Below are 22,064 nucleotides of genomic sequence, written 5' to 3' on the forward strand. Positions count from 1 at the left end.
TAGGAACAATTTTTTTCTGTCTTTTCAATTTATCTGTGTTTGGTAATAGATTCTGTTTTGCTGTACAGAGTTTATACATAGCTATACTAGCATTTGTCATGTTATTTTGAAATGAAAGTCCACAATTCAAATCTTTTTAAATACATGTCTTCAGTTTCTGTAAGAATAAATGTGAAGTTGGGGAAACGTGTTCTTGGGGCATATAACTCCACAATGATTGTGGGTAATGAGTTGCTTTCTACTATTCTGATAATGGAATCTCATTCTCAATATTTTTTCCTTCATACTTACCTGATTATACAACTTTGGCAAACCAAAAATATAGCTGCTTTAAGCTGACAATTTTCACAGAAGATTAGTTTCAAATTAATGACACAGTATTTGGCACTTTGGGACTGCTTCATAATATTGAATTACATCTCTTTTTTAGATTGATGTCTTTTAAGTAAAACCTTAAATAATACCAAACACTGTAAATACAGTGGATTCTTTTGAACTGGTCATTATTTTATGTGGACAACTGATTTTAAGGAAAGGCAGGAGCTCTTTAAATGTTCCCAAGGTCAGACATTGGGAAGTCAGATTGGAAAAAAGGAGGTAGATTCTCTAGCATTGATGTGAAAATGGAGGAATCATAGGACTAGGACCATAGGGAGCTCTGAGGCTGGAAATGGCCTGTGGATGACAACTCGCAAGTACCAAGCATCTCAATCCTAAAACCACACTCAAAAAATTTACCAATGAGAATAAGCCTGGCAGTAAATTTTTCCAAGGGCCTACAGACAAAAATACCCTAACAGATACCCTGATCTCATTCTTGTAATATCCTTAGTAGAGACCCTAGTTGCACAATGCAGTACTTCTGAATCGTGACTTGACAACTGGATGCTTTTCAACACACTAAAATTGGTTTTCTAATGTTATGTGATGTAGAAAACTGATACAAATATATGCTGAAATCACCAGCTAATAGCTATGAAATCTTTTAGCAATTCAAAGGCAAGTATATAGGCTAGGAGTATCAAATTCCTGATAAGAAATATTGTTTTATTGAAGTAGTACTGCTTGTAATTGTGACAAAAGCCATTTCCAAATGTCTTCCTGAAGGCTCAAGTTGGGAATTGTGGAAGTGTTGATGAGGTTTTATAATTTTAGAGATAGTTGCATTATTTTTAATGTATATATATGAATAAGCTTTCTTACACTTTTAAGATTATACTATTATAGGGCTGGGGATATGGCCTAGTGGCAAGAGTGCTTGCTTTGTATACATGAGGCCCTGGGTTCAATTCCCCAGCACCACATATACAGAAAATGGCCAGAAGTGGCGCTGTGGCTCAAGTGGCAGAGTGCTAGCCTTGAGCAAAAAAAAAAGAAGCCAGGGACAGTGCTCAGGCCCTGACTGAGTCCAAGCCCCAGGACTGGCGCCCCCCCCCCAAAAAAAATTATACTATTATAGATAAAAAGCTAAAATTTCCTAAACTGTGACATTATAAGTTTATGCCTGTTTCCCCCTTAAACCTTGAGAATAGTCAAGGCAGTAACAAGGTCTTATTCATCTTTTTATTCCTAGTGACCAGCATAGTGCTTGGCGTAGGTGCTTAATAAATGTTGGTTGGAAAATTGAAATGGATTGGAATGAATAAACAAATCAATGCAAAGTTCTGGTTATACACAGAGTGAGTAAACAAATAGAAATGGCTGTGTTCCAATAAAACTTTATTTACAAAAGCAGCCAGATTGGCCCATGGGCTGTAATTTGCTGAATTCTGGTATAGATCACAAGTTATTCTAGCCTGTAGGCAATTTTCACATATAGCCACCTTCATGGCAAGTAAAGTTTTTTTTTTATGTATTCTAAATATTGAGTAGAGGTGAACAAGGTGTGCTTCTTTTCCACACCATATTTACTGTTTACCTCAGACATTCCTTCTGGTGCAATGGGAAGTAAGTCATTCGTTCCCAAGGGTGAGGTCTTCCCTAGTTTCTCTTGCATTCTATATCTTTTTTGTGAGTAAAGCCTGAATGAAGCAAAGCTAAGCAAACAGGATGTACTGGAATGAATAGCACCCATTGATTTGGAGGGGAGATAGTTCTTTCTTTAGTGTTAAAGTATGAAGGTAAATTCTTTAGGCCACATATGATACCTTGACTTATAAAAGCTTATGAAGGGTAGCATACACACACTGGAGCTCTCTCTAAGTTATGAATGTTTATAGACTTACGAACAGCTGGAGGCACAGTCAGGGGCAGCCAGGTGGAAAGGTAGGAACAGTGAAGCAAAGATTCACATTGGTAGCATTTTCTTAGAGCTTCCAGGGGAGAAGCATGTGGGAACTGTTTGCTGTACAGGCACAGCAAACAAAAGATTTAAAAGGCCTGTGATAGCACAGGCCTTTGCCGATGCTCCTTAAGCTATTCACTTGAAGTTTAAGGACGAAAACAACAAGAAAGATGTGGGCATTGATTTATCCACAGATATATTCATTCACAGTTTTTTTTAACTGTTTATTTTTCTGATCAGTGAAAATGTACCAGCGGAACATTAACTAAGTGATGGTATATTTCACCATTGAAAATCAATCAATAGAAATGGTGTTGTGGAAGAATATTTAATGACATAGGAAGATACTCAAATTATTTTTGTTAGCTGATATAAACTGTTTACAATGTATGTGCACAGTGTTTGAAAGAATGTTTTCATACCTTTACCACTGTTTTTTTTTTACGTTTAATTTTATGTTGTTGTAAAGATGATGTAAAGAGGGGTTCCACCTAAGTAAGATAATCAGTACATTTCTTGTCAAGCATTGTTATCCTCTTCGTCATTTTTCTCCCAGTTTCCCTCTGCCTGAGACTCTCTCCTCCCCACCAAGTTGTAAAGTTCATTTCCAACACAGTATCTTGTGAGTATCACTGTTGCATTGGTTCTTTTGTCTTTTGTCTCACCATTTTGTGATCCCCCTTCTCTTCCACGAATCAGGTAAACATATATACAAGACACAGGGTAGCAAAATCAAAAACAATCACAATGGGATAAACCAAAGGTTGGAGGGGGAATAAAAGAAAAAGAAATAACTTTACAGCACATTAAAAACAACAACCTCTTGTTTCCATATCTTGGAATTCATTTCAATTAGCATCATTTTTTTTTTTTTTTTTTGGCCAGTCCTGGGCCTTGGATTCAGAGCCTGAGCACTGTCCCTGGCTTCTTCCCGCTCAAGGCTAGCACTTTGCCACTTGAGCCACAGCGCCGCTTCTGGCCGTTTTCTGTATATGTGGTGCTGGGGAATCGAACCTAGGGCCTCATGTATCCGAGGCAGGCACTCTTGCCACTAGGCTATATCCCCAGCCCCTCAATTAGCATCATTTTTAAAATTTAATTTTATTGTCAAGTTGATGTTACAGAGGGGTTACAGTTACAAGGTAATGAATACATTTTTGGTCGAACAGTTACCCTCTCCCTCATTTTTCTCCTACTTTGCTTCTGCCAGTGACTCCCCAACCACCAAGTTGTAAAGTTCATTTCCAACATATTATCTTGTGAGTATTGCTGTTGCATTGGTTCACTCTTTGTCCTTTACTCACAGTTTTTCCCCTTCAGATAAATGTATATACAAGAAATGAGGTATCAAAATCAAATACAGTGTCACCAGGGGATAAACCAAAGGGGGAAAAAGGAAAAGAAATAAGTTTACAACAATACATTAAAAGCAACAGCAAAGAAAAACCTCTTGTTTTCATATCTTGAAATTAATTTCTGTTTGTATCATCTTTTATGGTCATGTATACATATCTGTAGCATCATTTTATATGGTCATATGTACATAGCTATTGACCTACTGTGATCCTCTGCTAAGACTCTCTTAGACATACTAATAATTACAAATGAGAGTAAGCATGGAGCCCATGTTTCTTTGGGTTTGGCTTATTTCACTTCATATGACTTTTTTCCCCAAGTCTTTCCATTTCTTTATGAATGGGGAGATGTCATTCTTTCTTATGGAAGCATAGAATTCTACTGTGTATATATATATATACTGTGTATATATATGTGTATATATACACAGTATATATATACTGTGTATATTTTCTCAATCCATTTGTCTACTAAGGGGCATCTGGGTGGATTCCATATCTTAGCTATTTTACCATTGTTTTATAGAACATTTGCACATACAGATACACACACATACACACTTAATGTATAGTGTTAGTTTATTAAGAGCATAGATACTGATAGAATGGCCTAGCTTTAAATCTCAGTGCTATCACAGGACTTTTAATCTTTTGTTATTTATTAGTTAGCTTTCAGTTGCTGTGTGAAAATGCCTGAGAAAATAAATGACAATTTATTTTAGGTCACGGTTCCAGAGGTTTCATTCAGTTCAGGCATTGTACCTGTGCTGTACTAGCACATCATGGTAATAAGAATGTGTGGTAGAGGAGGCTGCTCACCTCATGTCAGCTAGGAAGCATGGGTGGAGGCAAGGACTGAGGACAAAATATACCCATTTAGGGCATACTCCCAGAGACCTGTTTCTTCCAACTACGCTCCACTTCTTTTTATTTTTTTTTTCAAATTTTTATTATCAAACTGATGTACAGAGAGGTTACAGTTTCATAGTTAAGCATTGGATACATTTCTTGTACTGTTTGTTACCTTGTCCCTCATAGCCCCCCTCCCCCTCTCCCTTCCCCCCCCCCCCGGAGGTGTTCAGTTCACTTACACCAAACAGTTTTGCAAGTATTGCTTTTGTAGTTGTTTGTCTTTTTTTACCCTGTGTCTCTCAAATTTGGTATTCCCTTTCAATTTCCCACTTCCAATACCAGTATACACGGTTTCCAATATACTCAGATAAGATTGCAGAGATAGTGTAGGTACAACCACAGGAAGGTGATACAAGAACATCATCAATAATAGAAGCTACAGATACACATGGGATGTTGAAAGTAGTTACAACTGTGATATAACAATTGTCTCCATAACATGGAGTTCTTTTCACTTAGCATCATCTTAGATGTTCATAAGGGTATAGCTATTGGGCCTTGTGATGCTCTGCTATGACTTGCCTAAACCTGTACTAATTATTCCCAATAAGGGAGGCCATAGAGTCCATGTTTCTTTGGGTCTGGCTCACTTCACTTAGTATAATTTTTTCCAGTTCCTTCCATTTCCTTACAAATGGGACAATGTCATTCTTTCTGATAGAGGCATAAAATTCCATTGTGTATATGTACCACATTTTCCTGATCCATTCGTCTACTGAGGGGCATCTGGGTTGGTTCCAGATTCTCGCTATGACAAATTGTGCTGCGATGAACATTGTTGTGCTGGTGGCATTACTGTAATTTTGTTTGTGGTCTTTTGGATAGATACCCAAAAGTGGGGCTGCTGGGTCATAGGGGTGTTCTATATTTAGCCTTCTGAGGAATCTCCATACTGCTTGCCAGAGTGGCTGAACCAGTTTACATTCCCACCAACAATGAAGTAGGGTTCCCTTTTGGCCACATCCCCTCCAACAATTGTTATTGTTAGTTTTCTTGATATATGACATTCTTACTGGTGTGAGATGGAATCTCAATGTTGTTTTGATTTGCATTTGTTTTATGGCCAGTGATGTAGAGCATTTTCTCATATGTCTCTTGGCCATTCTCATTTCCTCATCAGAGAAGTCTCTTTGTAAGTCTTTAGCCCACTTGATGAGGGGGCTATTAGTTCTTTGCGGTTTTGTTTTGGAAGAAGGTAATTTTTTTAGTTCTGCATATGTTTTAGAGATGAGGCCTTTGTCTGTTGAATGTCCGGTAAAGATCTTCTCCCAGTCTGTGGGCTTTCTGTTTATCTTGCGAGCTATGTCCTTTGCCGTGCAGAAGCTCTGTAGTTTGATGCAGTCCCATTTGTCCAACCTTTCTTTGATTTGTAGCCTTTCTGGGTCTTTGTTAAGGAAGTTCCGTCCTGCGCCAAGGTAGGCTCCACTTCTTAAAGTTGCACCATCTCCCAATAGCACTCAAGTTGGCAAACAATTCTTAAGTGGCCTTCCACATGACATTTCAGGACTGAAACTTGAGTGAGCAGTTGATGCCATATCCTATGTTTTAGTGTCTCTGTCTTTAAGTTGTGGAGAAGCTCATATCTAACACTCAGTCTCAGCTTTCCTCAATTTAGTAGGTATTCTAGAAAATACTTGCAGAATGAAATATTCATTGCTATTTCTTTTTTTTCCTTTTATTGTCAAAGTGAAGTACAGTGGGGTTACAGTTTCATATGTAAGGCAGTGAGAACATTTCTTGTTTAACTTGTTAACTCCTGCCTCCCCCTTCCCCTCTTCCCCCCTCCCCATGAGTTGTACAGTTGGTTTACACCAAATGGTTTTGTAAGTATTGTTTGGAATGGTTTGTATTTTTATCCTTTGTTTCTCAATTTTGATATTCCCTTTCCCTTCCCTAGTTCTAATATATGTATATGCATTATACAGGGTTCTCAGAAGAGATAGTGATAGCAGGGGTACAACCACAGGAAGGGAATATGAGAGAACAAAAAAAAGTATGCTTCCACATGGCATGTTGAAAATAATTACAACAGTGATATAACACTTGTTTTCATAACATGGAGTTCATTTTATTTAGCATCATCTTATGTGTTCAGAAGAGCATAGCTGTTGGGCTATTGTTATCTTCTGCTATGATTGGCCTAAACATATACTAATTATTCTCTATGAGGGAAACTACAGAGTCCATGTTTCATTCATTGCTATTTCACAAATTATTATTTTATGCTAAAAATGATAATTTAAATTTTAAATCCATCAGGTCTTTGACCCCCTCCCCCTGTCCCTTCTCCCCCCCATGAGTTGTTCAGTTCATTTACACCAGGTATACAGTTTTACGTGAGGCTCTCCATCATCCCAAACAGCACAGCTTTGTCATCTAGAAGCCTTCCTGTGCTTTCCTACTGGTGATCAGCCTCTTTTTCTCCCCATAGTTTATTCCCTATTCCTATGTTTTTCCTTTTTTCCAAACTTCATTGAAACAGAAGTCATCTAGTATATCGCCTTTTGTGTCCAGCCTCTCTCTCTAAGCATTTGTATTTGAAATCCATCATCAATAGTTGATTCTATGAACTAGACTTTTTTTTTTTGCCAGTCTTGGGGCTTGAACTCATGCCTGAGCACTACTCCTGGCTTCTTTTTGCTCAAGGCTAGCATTCTACCACTTGAGCCACAGTGCCACTTCCAGCCTTTTCTGTTTACGTGGTGCTGAGGAATTGAACCCAGAGATTGATGCATGCTAGGCAGGTACTCTACCACTAAACCACATTCCCAGTCCAAGAACTAGACTTTTAAAGGTAACTTTTAAAGAATAACCTGGCAATCTATGAAACTGTCTACTGTCACAAAGGTGTTTTATCCCTGAAGTTGTCATGAAGCGAGAATTGTGAAAGTGAAGAATGATAGCACAGAAACAGATTTGAGCTCCATCCTCTTTTGAGAGCCAGAAATCAAATGTATTACCCCAGAGGAGCTCCAGTCAGAGATGAAAACTCAGAACGTTTGATGTTAAATGTGTAGTTTTTTTTAAAAGTTATTTTGGGGTAAACAATGCAGGCAATGGGTTAATGAGAACAAAATCGCTGGAGGAAGGGAAGAGGCATGCAAGACTCTGTGTGTGTGTGTGTGTGTGTGTGTGTGTGTGTGTGTGTGTGTGTGTGTGTGTGTGTTTGAATGTACCTATGTACATGTACTCAACCACACTGTGTTGAAATGATGGGACAAAATTGAGAAGGAAAAGAAACCAATACCTTTTATGTTTAGAATGAAAAGAGATGATCTCTATCATTATTGTTATTTGCAATATGGATGAGTTTTCACAGTAGATAGTGAGTAGTGTGGATAGAGGCCAGTTTCCACATACATGCAGCTCCCACTCCTGGAGCAATGAATGAAAATGGCCCAAGTCTTTCAATGAATAGTTGGCCAGGTGAGCATCAGGCAGTAGAAAAAGTGTGGAGGTAGAGGCAGATTTGTACTGAAACCTAAACTAGGAAGGATCTTTTTTACTGTTCGTTATGTATCCTGTCCACCTTATTTTTCTAAAGGAATAGGGCATTAAAATAGTTTATCTTGATATATCTTACTTTATATGATCAGATACACATAATATTTATGGAAATGAACCCCAGGAAGTGGAAACAAGAGGTTTTTTATTTGTTGTTGTTTTTGTTTTCTTGCCCTTTTATCTTATTTGTCCATTTATCTGTCTTTTGGAGGGTTAGGGTGGCACAGAAGTGGTGGGGCAAAGGGTGAAGAAATGCAGCAGTGTATTCAAGGCACTAAGCTGAAAATTGTACAACTTGTGGATGGGGGAAGGAGAGAAAAACTGGGCTAGAGCAAAGGAAATGGGGACATTGTTCAAAGAGAAATGCATGATTTATCTGACTTCTGTAACTGTAACCCCTCTGTACATCACCTTTACAATAACAATAACTAAAAAATTAAAAATTACGATAGAAGAAGGCATGCCCAACAACTAATATTTTTCATACTGCCAGATAACTTGTAATTATTGTATATGGGAAGACAGCATTTTAACCTTAGTTTTTGACTAAATTACAAATATATTTTAACTGTCAAAAATCAAATAAAATCAGTGTGTAACTAAAGTTACTTGATTAGATGACTTTGAAAACAATATGGTGTTTATTAATGAACAAGCTTTTATCAACTATATAATTTGGTTAAAGAAATGTAAATTCTAATTTATTTATATTTTGTTAAATATAATATATAATATATATTACATAATATATAATATTTATATATGATTTTGTTAAATAAAAATAAGAAATATATAAATTAAAAACAATTTATCTGCAAATACATTCTCTTTTTTAAATACATACTAGTATTGTTTTTTATTCATAATAATCATATTACGGCCAGGTACCAGTAGCTCACACTTGTAATCCAAGCTACTCAGGAGGCTGAGATCTGAGGACTATGCTTCAAAGCCAGCTTAGGCAGAAAAATCTATGAGACTCATATCTCCAATTAATCTCCATATACCTGGAAGTGGTATGTGTCTCAAGTTGTAGAAAGCTTGCTTTGAGCAAAGAAGCTCAGGGACAGTGACCAGGTCCTGAGTTTAAGCCCCGGATTGATACATGTACTCCCCCAATCAGTTTGGAGTTTCTCTTGAATTCATACAAAATATTTACCATTTTATTATTTAAAGTAATAAAAAATTTATCCTTGACAAGGAAACTTCAGATTTATGTTTTATAATATGTAATATAGAAGAGAGTCTTTACCTAACACTAATACTTATTTTATTGTAATTTAAGTTGGTTATAGTAATGCTTGCTTATACACACACACATATATAATATGCAGATTTTCTTATGCATTACTTTAAACCTCCTCTTTACAATAGTTTTTACAGAAGTTGACTGAATGTCACAGATACAGAACTTTGTTAAACACCCAACATAATTTATATATTTGTTCTGTTTATAGTAACTTTAACTTAAGCCTCTAGTAAACATGGCAGTTATCATAAGGAAATATGTGTTATGTGCCATGTTCAAATCTAAACTTTTGGGAAGCTCTGTAATTGTGTCTTTGGTTTGGTATTTCATTTCTGTCCATAATTCAAACATTTGTTGTGTATTTTTGTATGGTTTGTATATTTTTTCACTTCATCACCGTAAGGCTTTATTTAGAACTCTAAGGTAAACATTTTTTCTTCAAATAGTTCATATTTTAATTCATCTTTCCCTCCTTCTATAGACTTTCTACAATAAGAATATGGAAACTAAACAGACTTGGCTCGACGTTATGGCAGATGACAAACTAGTTTGGTTAGATAAATCTCCCTGTTACAGTGTCAGAGCACATTAGCCCACAGAGAGAAGAAAGTAGAAAATCATGTCCACAATGCTTACAGAATCAATGATCTGTGATAAGGAAAGAGCCGATGACACCATCCCAGTGTTGCACTGGAGGAAAATCATGAGCATCAATTTTAGCAATTGAAATAGTCTTATAGTTCATGTGAGGTGTTAATTTGTTCCAACATCTTTTGGCAAACTTGAGCCTAGTATCTGCTTGTTACTATTGTTATTTATGTGTAGTAGTGCTTGCAGCTAGAGATCTATCTTTCTGTACTTGACTTTTTCAAACTGAGAATAAAGGCTTGAGGATTATAAAACAATGTCAGTAGCAACAAGAAGCTTGAATTCCTCAAGATAAAGACTATAGCTGGGAAGAATTGGTCAGGCAAGTGGAGGTTACTGACTGCATTAATAATAAATTTATGAGAGTGAAGAACAAATCATGCCAGGCAATCTTTATCATTTTCTAGGTGGACGTGCAAGATTAAAGAAAAGAATTGAATAGCAGTAATATCTGGAATTGAGTAAATCATTTAATCCAGTGTCTTCCCAAATGTTTGGAGGCAGTGAGGGCAAGGGGGGTGGAGGGGAAGAACCTCAATGAGAATTGGCTCTGAACAACTGTCATGTGGATTCAATTTGGCTGTTATAATAAATTACAATGGAACAAGGTCCATTGGGACTGTGTTGGGATCAATAGAAGGTCAAGCTGTAACATCTCCCGCAGTGGTCTGAAAGAATGGATAGCATGCTTTATTAAACTTGTCAGGCCAGGAGGTTTTAGAACTGTTGTGGTCACCACCACTGTCATTAGCCTCTATGAAGCACCTGTGGGGTATGTGGCACTCTGGAAGCTGCTAGATGAGAGATAAAAATGTGTACAGTTGTCCAAATGTTCAACTTGCTTTAAAGTTTTAATAACAGGCATAAATAATAGTTACAAGGCTGCCATGTATAGCACTAAGCAATGTTCTTGGATTCTTTCTTCTAATCTCTTAAAAGAAGTTTTTCTTTCCATTTTGCAGATGGAAAAGTGATGTGCAGAGCATTACTCTAGAGAATGCAGGTGATCAGTAGCAGTAATAGAATGTGACCAGAGGCCAAGGATTTTGTTCTCTCTCTCTCTCTCTCTCTCTCTCTCTCTCTCTCTCTCTCTCTCTCTCTCTCTCTCGCGCGCGCGCGCGCGCGTGTGTGTGCGTGTGTGTGCGTGCGTGCTCATGGAGAAAAATCTATGTTAATAGATTTATTATATATGTTTATAGATAGATAACTCCTTCAGTATTTTTTCATTTGTTAGATACATGAAATGAGTTTAATAGGTCCCCATATGATAGAGGAGAAAAGAACTCATTCAAAGACATCTTTTTAAAAACTGGCAAGTCTTGACTATAAACCACCTAGAAAATGAACATGTTAAGGTTTTTCTTTAACTCATTAATCAGTGAGGGAGTTGGGCAGATGTTAGAAGTGGACAGAGAATCTGGAGAACATTTCTAGATCAGAAACACTGGAATAGATACAGTTGCACAAGTGATTTTCCCTTATTCCAAAGGGAAGTGAATGTAACCTCTACTGGTTAGGTCAGATTCTCCATATTTGTAAGATAAGAATTATTTCCATCTAGAAACCACAGCTCATGTTTGTAATCCTAGCTACTCAAGATGTTGAGATCTTTGGATTGTAGGTCAAAGCCAGCTCATTCAGGAAAGCTCTGTATACTGTTATGGCCAATTAATTGTCAAAAAGTCAGAGTAGATCTGTGGCTCAAGTGGTAGAGTTATAGCCTTGAAAGAAGAAGCTAAGGGACAGAGACCAGCTCCTTAATTGAAGCCCTAGTAGTATCACACACACACACACACACACACACACACACACACACACACAATTGGTTCTATTGCTATGAAGTATTTGCAGCTTATTGAGGTAATGAAATATTGGAATCAGATAACCTGAAAGGATATGATCTTAGCAATATTTTTTTTTATTGAAGCACAGCTCTTTCCTACAATTCTATAAAGAACCATAATCAGAGTTGGATATAATTTGGAATAGAATACGTTTATTCTGAGAGTGCCTGCCTAATGCTCCTAAATTATTTAAGGAGTACTCTTGACCAGCTATGGAAATTCAGATATGAGTATTTGTACCTAAGTTCACCTCACTTTTCATCTTGGGAAATTTTGTTCCAAGCATTAATGGCAGTTTCCCAAAGCCACTATATTTTTATCTAAAGAAGCTTTTCACTTCCTGGCATTCTGTGATCTTATGTGACCAGAAGAGATTAGGAATCTTTAGTCTTTTGCTTTTTTTTTTTTTTTTGCCAGTCCTGGGGCTTGCACTCAGGGCCTGAGCACTGCCCATGGCTTCTTTTTGCTCAAATCTAGCACTCGACCACTTGAGAGATTAGGAATCTTTGGACCAAAGTCTCTGTGGTGGCAAAGGAAAAACAAGATATATTAGTGTTTTCAAGAAAAACATAGTCACTAGATGTGAATATGTATAAAAAGATATTTGTTTTAATAAATTATGATTGTATAGGCAAGGCCAGTCCAAAATCTGATGGGGGAATGAGGCCATTTGAAGTAAAAAGGCACTAGCAGGGTTTAAGTCAGCTGGAGCACCTGGGTCTACTGGTGTTATAGATTAGTTCTGAAAGCTGTGTGTGCTGGAGAATTCTTTCTGGCTTGGGGTATGTCAGCCACTTACTCCTATTCAGGCCTTCAACTGATTTGATAAAACTCACCCACATTGTGGAGGGTAATCTTTTTACCTCCACTCCTGTAATAAAAATTATATTTCATCCAAAATTCTATCACAGAAACATCTGAAACAACTCTTTTAATTAAATACCTTAGTATTGTGGTCCAGACTAGGTGACACACAAAAAGACCCATCCTACCACGTCAGAAGTTTGAAGCATTTGCCTACTCGGTGATGTGATTGGGTATAGTGCACAGATGGTGGGGTAGACGTCAGATGTTACCTGGAATGTAGTATTGTGAACAGGAATGTTGCTAATCTGAAGATAAAACCTCTCCAGCTTTAAAACTTCTGCTAAGTCTAGCTGCCATTACAGGAAGTTAATGACATGTAGCCCAAGTTACTGCTATATGTAGCCCACGCTGGCCTCCAACTCATGATCCTTTTGTCTCTACCTCCCAGGTATTGACATTACAGGCATATGCCACTACCCTCAGCTCCCTTACTAGGGAATGGCACATGTCAGTGTCTCTGTGTATTCACTAATATCTCTCTATGTCAGTAGTCTCCAGAATTGACCTCAGCCCTAACTTGTAGATCTGTTGGCAAAGCAGACTGTTTTAGTGCTTTGCCAACAGATAGCACTTGGTTACAGTAGGCACATCAGTATATATTTTTGAGTATATCATTACATGTGCAGTTCTATTACTGCATTAGATATCCTGGGGAGGTAAGATCAGAAAAAAATATATGGTTATGATTATCATTACAATTATTATTTCATATCCTAGTTTTAACTAAGTTATTGAATATTTCCTCTGTGACAAGTGTCAGTCAATATATGCTCTATGAGTAGTATCTTGCTTTCTACAGGACTTTGTTCCACTATTACCTTCTTTGTAAGTCCCACCCCTACCCCTTAGCAACTGCTTGCCTGTTTGTTTTCACCAGAGCAATCCTCATTTTTCTTACCTTATTCTACTTTTTCCCCCATATTTTACCTTTCAATACAGTCTGTTACTGAGTTCCACAAAGACACTGATCTGTGTATTGTGTATTGATGCATCCAGATGTCCAGCTCAGCATATGACATGTGGCGAGAGCTCAGTCAACGTATGTAGAATATGCTAACTGAATAGTTCAGTACTCTCAATGCCCTCATATATCAGTGAGCTGGAAATTTCCTTATCCCATTGCAGCAGAAGAAAGCTTAGCTGGGAAAGGTGCTGCATTTTGGTGCATCTTAGAAATGCTGAAGAATTATGCGGATGGATCAGAACCCTTTTCATCCATCTGGATTTTGTTGGGTTTGTGTAATGGAGAAGAACCCAAAAGTTCAGAAGCTCCTACAGGCCCAAAGAAACACTAAGATACTTAAACAATATGTGGTATGATGTTGACAAATTAAAAGAAAAACTGAAGTAGTAAAACATGTGTTAAGATGAGGAGTTATTCTGTAATAGGTATAGGATTTTAGTTTTGCGAGATGAAGAATTCTGTCTGTGGATGTGTGGCAGTAAATTTTTTTTAATGTATATGTACTTAGTGCAACTTTACTGAAGGGTTCAAATGGTAAATTTTAGGTTATATATTTTGTCAAAATTAAAACTTAAATATAGGAAATAAAATTCAAAAATATGTTGATTTAATTGAATTGCCATTACTTACATGGAGAAATGAAGAATGGTCAATGGATTTTTATTAGGAAAATGGGAAGAAGAAAATAACTTGGATTAAATTTTGCCTTCACTCTTTATACCTTTGTGGCTTCGACCAGTTCCTTTGTGCCCACCAGCCTGTTTCTCAGTCTTTGAAGAATTGCAGCAACTTGCCTTTGAGAGAACTTAGGAGTGAAAATGGAATTCTAGGAAAATTCCTAATCAGATAGAGAAGATACTTCTACTCTTTCCAAATCTTTAATATATTGTTTGTTTCATTTTATGAGTAGTGAGGGCAGCATTGAGAGTTCTATAAGACCAAAACAGGGGTTCAGTGTGTGCTATGTAGTCCCTTCTATCTTCTACTAAGACATGTTAAGTAATAGATGATAATTACTAACACTTTGTTCTAATAGTGCAGTGGAATCAAACTCTCTCTTACAAGGCCCAAACTAGAAACTGATTTATTCCAGACTAGCTTCAAGCCCATGACCTGGCCAGTGTTGTTCATTTGTATTTGTTTTCTATCTGAGATGAATGATGGTGAGGCTGCCAGATTGTGAATCTTCCTTTCATGTTTGGAACATTGAAAAATACAACTCTGCTGTTTCCCGAGAGAAACATCACAAAGTTCTAGCAGGTATGAAGTCATCCTATGACTTTAGAGAAACTCTAAAGACTAAATGTCTGACATCCCTACCCTTATGGGAACCTACCTCAGCTATCTTTCTCTTTTTAAAAATTTATTGAAAGGGTGATGAGTGCGGGGGCGGGGGTACAGTTATGTAAGTTCTAGCAGGTATGAAGTCATCCTATGACCTTAGAGAAACTCTAAAGACCAAATGTCTGAAATCCCTACCCTTATGGGAACCTACCTCAGCTAACTCTCTCTTTTTAAAAATTTATTGGAAAGGTGATAAGCGGGGGGGGGGGGTACAGTTAGGTAAGTAAGGTAATGAGTACATTTCCTTTTAAATAGTTGACTCTTCCCTCATTTTCTCCTGCTTACCACTCCCCATTCTCCTCTCCCCCAAGTTGTAAGGTTCATTTCCAGCATAGTATCTAGTGACTATCAGATCAGATAAGCTTATACACAGGACAAAGGGTACAGAAAACTAAAACAGAAAGAAAAAGGTAGAAACAACTGCATAGAGGATATATAAGAACCTCAGTTATTTGTTAAGAACTGGATAAATGTTAGGCCCTCTTGGAATGGGCATTCAAAAATGTTTGTCTCCATGTGCAGGAAGGTTTATCACAAGGCAGGAAAGCATGAAGGGTCTTATGGAAATTTTAACTACTGTTCATTATTACATATCATACATATCAGAGATGAATTTTCTGGAAAGCAAGTAATGCCCTATCTTTGCCCTACCCCCCATTTGTACAATCTCTTCCAAAATCCAGAATGGTATGAGCTCATGTTTATATGTTTTGTACATTTTGTACAAGGAAGGTATTGCTATACTTCTTTATAGAAGCATTGCCACTTCACCCCAATTTGGCCTTCTGAAATTTGAATCTATTCTTGCTATTATGGAATATACTGGCAGAATCAACTACAGCATGGTAACCCTTGACACGGGGGGGGGGGTGGTGAAAGAAGAGGTGGAGAGAGGAGACTGTTATTATAGAATAGACCAATAAGTAGAGATGAGTGCACTGCAAATGGGAAACGTCGCTGTGCAGCTGGGTTAGTGCTAATGCTGGGTGGATGTGCCTCCGGAGCAGGGCGGGTTTAGAAGCCAGCCTTCATTACCTCTGCAGTTTGTCTATTTCGCCTGTTATATAGGATATTCTGGTAGAAAAAGTACTGCTTCCATTCTTTGTTACAGACTTGATGACTGTTTTTCTTAAGTCAAATTTCCTTCGAACAATAGCAGTTAAGTTTGTATATCAGAACCAGACGTAAATATATTTGGCCATGGGTTCCAGTAAAATTTACTGGTGCTAAAGATAACCAAACAATTTCATTTTCCACGTGTTTTATGGTATGAAAAAAACAACTGATATCACTTTATGGAAGGAAGGAAGTGACTTGCTGTTACACTGAGAGACAAATTTCTGGAAGCCAAGGCAACAGATGACTGTCTCTTTGCTCCCTCAGTCTGCCTGGGAACCCTGCCATCTCATGTAGGAGTCATGAGCTCAGTTGTACTGGGTCTACCTAAATTCATAGCATGAGGGCCATATTATGTTCCCTTTGTAGGCTGATGGAAAGAGATGCAAGCTGTTGAGCAGATCTTGATTCATGGGGCCCTGGCTGCTGTGTTTGGCATTTAAATTAAAGTTTAGTGCAGTTCTAATAGTTCCTACACACAGTACCTATGAGTCCCCTAAGGTAATGAAGCCTGCAACCCAGTACTCACATTGCCTCTCAGACCTCTGTGCAATAATGTGCAATAATGAATTACATCACACGGCCATCAGGGTTGTGAGCTTCTGAAGACCAATACTTGGTTCACATAAGATCTTAATTGCTTTTGGATATAGAAGCACATGCATATAACATGAGAGCAATTTTCAGTGAATGAAATTGGAAGCATCTTGAAATCAAGCTGAGGTTGTCACTAAAGCAGTTTTCTACCTTTGCTTACTTCAGTATTGCAAAACCATTTGATTTTTAACACTGTGAAAGAGATGGACCTCAGTATGACAGACTGTATCATAGCCAGCGTTTTACTGTTGTGTGAACTAGGTTAAGTAAGCCTCAGTTTCTTCATTAACAAAAGGAGAATACAATATCTTTCCATAGGATTGTTAGGAGAGTAGAATAATATAATAGATATTGAAAATAATCAGGAAGAAGAAAAACAGCTAGCAGAGAATGTGAGTCATAATAACACATAGCCAACCATATGCATATATATCTTCTTATTTATTTACAAAGCACAATAATTGTGTCTCTGCCATGTTCCACAACTGGACTCTTAACTTTGTCCATTGTCTCCATATAAAATTCAGTCTAGTAATTTGAAATAGATTGGCACTCGAAATTTTATTTTGAAGTCCCCAAACTATATTTTCTCCATTAAGCATTTTTTTTTTAGCCTCACAGCAGATCTGTTACTCTGCACCTTGAGGGGCCACAGGCCTGTTGTTTCTGTCTAAGCCATAGCAATATGCCTAGATGCACTTGCTGCATACAATTTTTAAAATATGGTTTTATATTATTCTCATTAGTTTTTCCAAGCAGTACAACTTTAATCTTGAAAAGTCAATAAATGTAATAATAGCTGTATAAATAATAGCTATTAGCACAGTTAACGTGGCAGAAGCTTGAAGGAACTGTGTGTATTTGATTCAGACGGTCTCAGCTTATCAAGGAGGGCACTGTGGGCATCACCTACTTGTTGGGATCCATCTTTGGCCTTGATGGAAGGGGCTTGATGCCCCTCCCCCAGCCCTGGGGAATGCGGCCTGGCTACCCCCTCTGGATCGGAATCCAGAGAAACCGGTTGGGCAAACAGCCCCCCAACCCTCTAGCCAGCCCCGGCGCCTACCAACCCCGCCCTGGCTCGGCGCGCTCCAGTGACAATAGCTCTTGGGGGTCAGGTGATACCTTTCAGCCTATCGACATCCTGGCCAAACCCCTCCCCTCGGAATCATCTCCCCTTGTCCTTGTCTCAATAAAGTTAGTTCGCTCTAAGAAGCTGACCCCGTGGCATGTGTACATCAGACTTCTAGCGGTAAGGAGGTGGGCACACATCCGTCGCCAGGCCACGTGTACGACAGGTCGGCGCTGACTCCCCTGCTTCACTCTAGCTTATCTGCAGGTCGGACGGCTAGGGGAGAGGGCGAGAAAGGGAGGGTGGAAAGAAAGAAGTACCCGAGCCGGGAGAGGCTAACGAGCCCAACACCTACTCACTTGCTTCTCTGCTCCTCCTGCTGCAGTTTCAAGGAGGTTATCAGTCTTGTTGCTTGGAATGAGATGGGGGAGAGGTCTTTGAAGTGCTGATTTTGAGTGGTTAGGCTGGTTAATATTTGATTTTAAATATGTTAAGTACTTCTTTTTCATATTTTATTGGTTTATATTGATTATGCAAAAGGATTTCCTTGTAATATTTTAATAAATGTGTATAATGTACTTTGGTCATATTCAACCCCCCTATTAATCTTTCTTGTTCTTTGCCCATTTTTCTTCTTAGTGATGTCACTACAAGGGGATGGGCCTGTCTAAGTTTCACAGGGTGAATCTTGTCCTATTTGATTCCTTTTATAATCCTGTGGCATCATAGGGTAGCTGTTATCATGTCTTCTTCCCTTTTACCAGTACTGGGGTTTGAACTCAGATGTTCTCCCTTTCTTGACTTACTTGCTCAGCTGACACTATACCATTTGAGCCATGAGTCTGGCTCAGATTTTTGCTAGTCATTTTGAAAATGGAATCTCAAAGATTTCCTTGCCTGGGCTGGTTCTGTGACCTTCATCCTCTGGACCTCAAGTCTTTAGGATTACAGGCATGAGTCACTGGGTCTGGGAGCCAGACCAAATTTTATAGATGAAGAAAATGGTAAGTGACTTGATTGAGGTCTTTGGAAAGAAAAGCAACAGGAGTCAAGGTTTCTGTAAAACTAACAGTCATCATGATAGCAAAGGGACAAGATGAGCGATCAGGAAAGTGTTTTGCCAGTTCTGACTAGCAGATTTCAGCGCAATGGATGAAGAATGCCCATGCAGTGAGGAATATCTCATATTTAACAATTTTAATATTAAATACGTAATAATCCAATATCACCATGGGATGAAGAATGAATGGGTTAACTGACAGGCATGATTAAACCCAAGTTATCTCCCCCAACTTCCACTTTTAAAAATTCAGAACTGTACATAGATAGCTTAAAGGAATTACAGGACAATAAACAGAAGAGCACATCTAAGAGGTATATAACAAGAAATTAGGAAGTAACTGAGGGGGGTAGTTCCAGTAACAGATCCAAGATGCCAGAAATCACAGACATACAGGGACTCCTCCTGTCTTTACAGGATGACTGTAGGTACACACACACAAACACAACTAGAGTCCTATACTAATATCCTTTAAATAGCAGTCCAATCTCCTGCAGCTAGTCCCAGAGCTCTAGGGCTCGCACAAAGTACTTTATGTGCTAACTCTTATTCTTAGATGTCAATGTTTGGGGAACTCAAGTGAGAGTTGGGGCCACCCTTTCCTGTGAGATTTTAATGCAGCTTCCAGGCTGGGAATATGGCCTAGTGGCAAGAGCGCTTGCCTCCTACACGTGAAGCTCTCGGTTTGATTCCCTAGCACCACATATATGGAAAACGGCCAGAATGGGGCGCTGTGGCTCAGGTGGCAGAGTGCTAGCCTTGAGCGGGAAGAAGCCAGGGACAGTGCTCAGGCCCCGAGTCCAAGGCTCAGGAGTGGCCAAAAAAATAAAATAAAAATGCAGCTTCCATGCTCTGTCCCATATGGAATAAGAAGCCCCACTCCCCAGGGAACATTCCTGAGTACGATAAAGACTGTCTATGACAAACCAGCAGCGAGCATAATACTAAACAGTGAAAAGCTAAAGCCATTCCCTTTAAAATCAGGAGCAAGACAAGGATGTCTGCTTTCTCCTCTCCTCTCCAGCATAGTACTAGAATTCCTAGCCAGAGCAATTAGGCAAGAAGAAAACATAAAGAGGATCCAAATAGGAAAGTACGAAGTTAAACTTTCTCTCTTTGCAGACGACATGATCCTATACCTAAAGAACCCTACAGACTCTACTCCCAAGCTACTAGAGCTGATCCAAAACTTTGGCAAAGTAGCAAGATGTAAAATAAATCCTCAAAAAGTAATGGCTTTTATATAAGCCAACAACCAGAAGAGCGAGGCTGAAATCAGAAAAGCAACACCTTTTGCAATAGCCTCAAAAAACATAAAATACCCAGGAATAACCTTAACCAAAGAAGTGAAAGAACTCTATGATAAGAACTTTAAAAACCTGAAAAAGGAAATTAAGGCAGAACTCAAGAAATGGAAAAATGTCCCATGCTCCTGGATTGGGAGGATTAACATCATGAAAATGGCAATATTACCAAAATCTATCTACAAATTCAATGCAATACACATCAATATCCCAACACCATTCTTCAATGAGATAGAGGAAGCAATTCAGAAATTCATATGGGACAATAAAAAACGCCGAATATCCAAACAATGCTAAGTAGAAAGAGCAGTGCAGGAGGAATATCAATACCAAACTTTAATTTGTATTACAAAGCTATAGTAATAAAAACAACTTGGTACTGGCACAAGAACAGACCCAAAGACCAATGTAACAGAACTGAAGACCCAGAAATGAACCCACAGACCTATGGCTACCTAATCTTTGACAAAGGAGCTAAAAATATTGGTTGGAACAAAGAAAGCCTCTTCAACAAGTGGTACTGGCAAACCTGGGTCAACACCTGTAACAAACTAAAACTACATCCCTATTTTTCACCCTGCACCAAAATCAATTCCAAATGGATGAAAGACCTAGAAATAAAATCAGATACCCTGAAAACACTACAAGAAGGAATAGGAGAAACTCTAGGACTCCTTGGCACTGGAAGAAACTAACTCAACAAAGGCCCAGAAATGCAACAAATCAAAAGAAAGGTTGGACAAGTGGGACTGTATCAAACTTCAGGGCTTCTGCAGGGCAAAGGACATAGATTCCAAGATAAACAGGAAGCCCACAGAATGGGAAAAGATCTTTACCAGCCATACAATGGACAAAGTCCTCATATCTAAAATACCCACAGAACTCAAAAAATTAAATTCCTCCAAAACAAACAAAGAACCAACAGCCCTCTCAACAAATGGGCTAAAGACCTAAAAAGAAACTTCTCTGAAGAGGAAATGAGAATGGCCAAGAGTCACATGAAAAAGTGCTTTACATCACTGGCCATAAAAGAAATGCAAATCAAAACAACCATTGAGATTCCACATCACCCCAGTAAGAATGTCCATTATCAGGAAATCCAATAATAACAAATGCTGGAGAGGATGTGGCCAAAAGGGAACCCTACTACATTGTTGGAGCAATGTGGAGGTTCCTAAGAAGGCTAAACATAGAGCTCCCCTACGACCCAGCAGCCCCACTTTTGGGCATCTATCCAAAAGACTACAAGCAAGACCACACACTAAAGCCACCAGCACAACTATGTTCATCACAGCACAATTTGTCATTGCTAAAACATGAAACCAAACTAGAGGCCCCTCAGTAGATGAGTGGATCAGGAAAATATGGTATATATACACAAAGGAATTTTATGCCTCCATCAGAAGGAATGACACTGCCCCATTCATAAGGAAATGGAGGAACTTGGAAAAAATCATATTAAGTGAAGTGACCCAGACCTAAGAAGCATAAACCATATGGTGTCCCTCATAGGGAATAGCTAGTACATGAATAGGCTAGTCATGATAGAAGATCAAAATACCCCAATAAGCTATACCCATATGATCACATAAGATGATGCCAAGTGAAATGAACTCCACGTTACAGAGACAACAGTTATACCACTGTTGTAATTATTATCAACTATGCCATGAAACCGTACCTTTAGTTTTTTCTTATTTTTTCTTGTCTGTTTGATTGTTTTGTCTAGTTTGGTTTCTCTTGCATTCCCTTCCTGTGGTTGTACCCCTGCTACCACTATATCTCATCTGAATACCCTGGATACTGTTTATACGGGTTTTAGAACTGGGGAAGGGAAAGGGAATATCAATATATCAATATTGAGAGGCAAAGGACAAAAAGATAAACCATTCCAAAATCAATACTTACAAAAACATTTGGTGTAAATCAACTGCACAACTGTTG

The 22,064-nt window shown here is 38.3% G+C and overlaps 1 protein-coding gene across 8 annotated transcripts in view; it reads left to right on the forward strand.

Moving 5' to 3' along the window:
* Positions 1-22,064, forward strand: part of Erc2 (ELKS/RAB6-interacting/CAST family member 2) — a 973,754-nt gene that overhangs the window by 387,594 nt on the left and 564,096 nt on the right. The window lies entirely within an intron of this gene.

The sequence above is a fragment of the Perognathus longimembris genome, chromosome 10 (genome assembly GCF_023159225.1).
Source record: "Perognathus longimembris pacificus isolate PPM17 chromosome 10, ASM2315922v1, whole genome shotgun sequence".
NCBI lineage: Eukaryota > Metazoa > Chordata > Mammalia > Rodentia > Heteromyidae > Perognathus > Perognathus longimembris.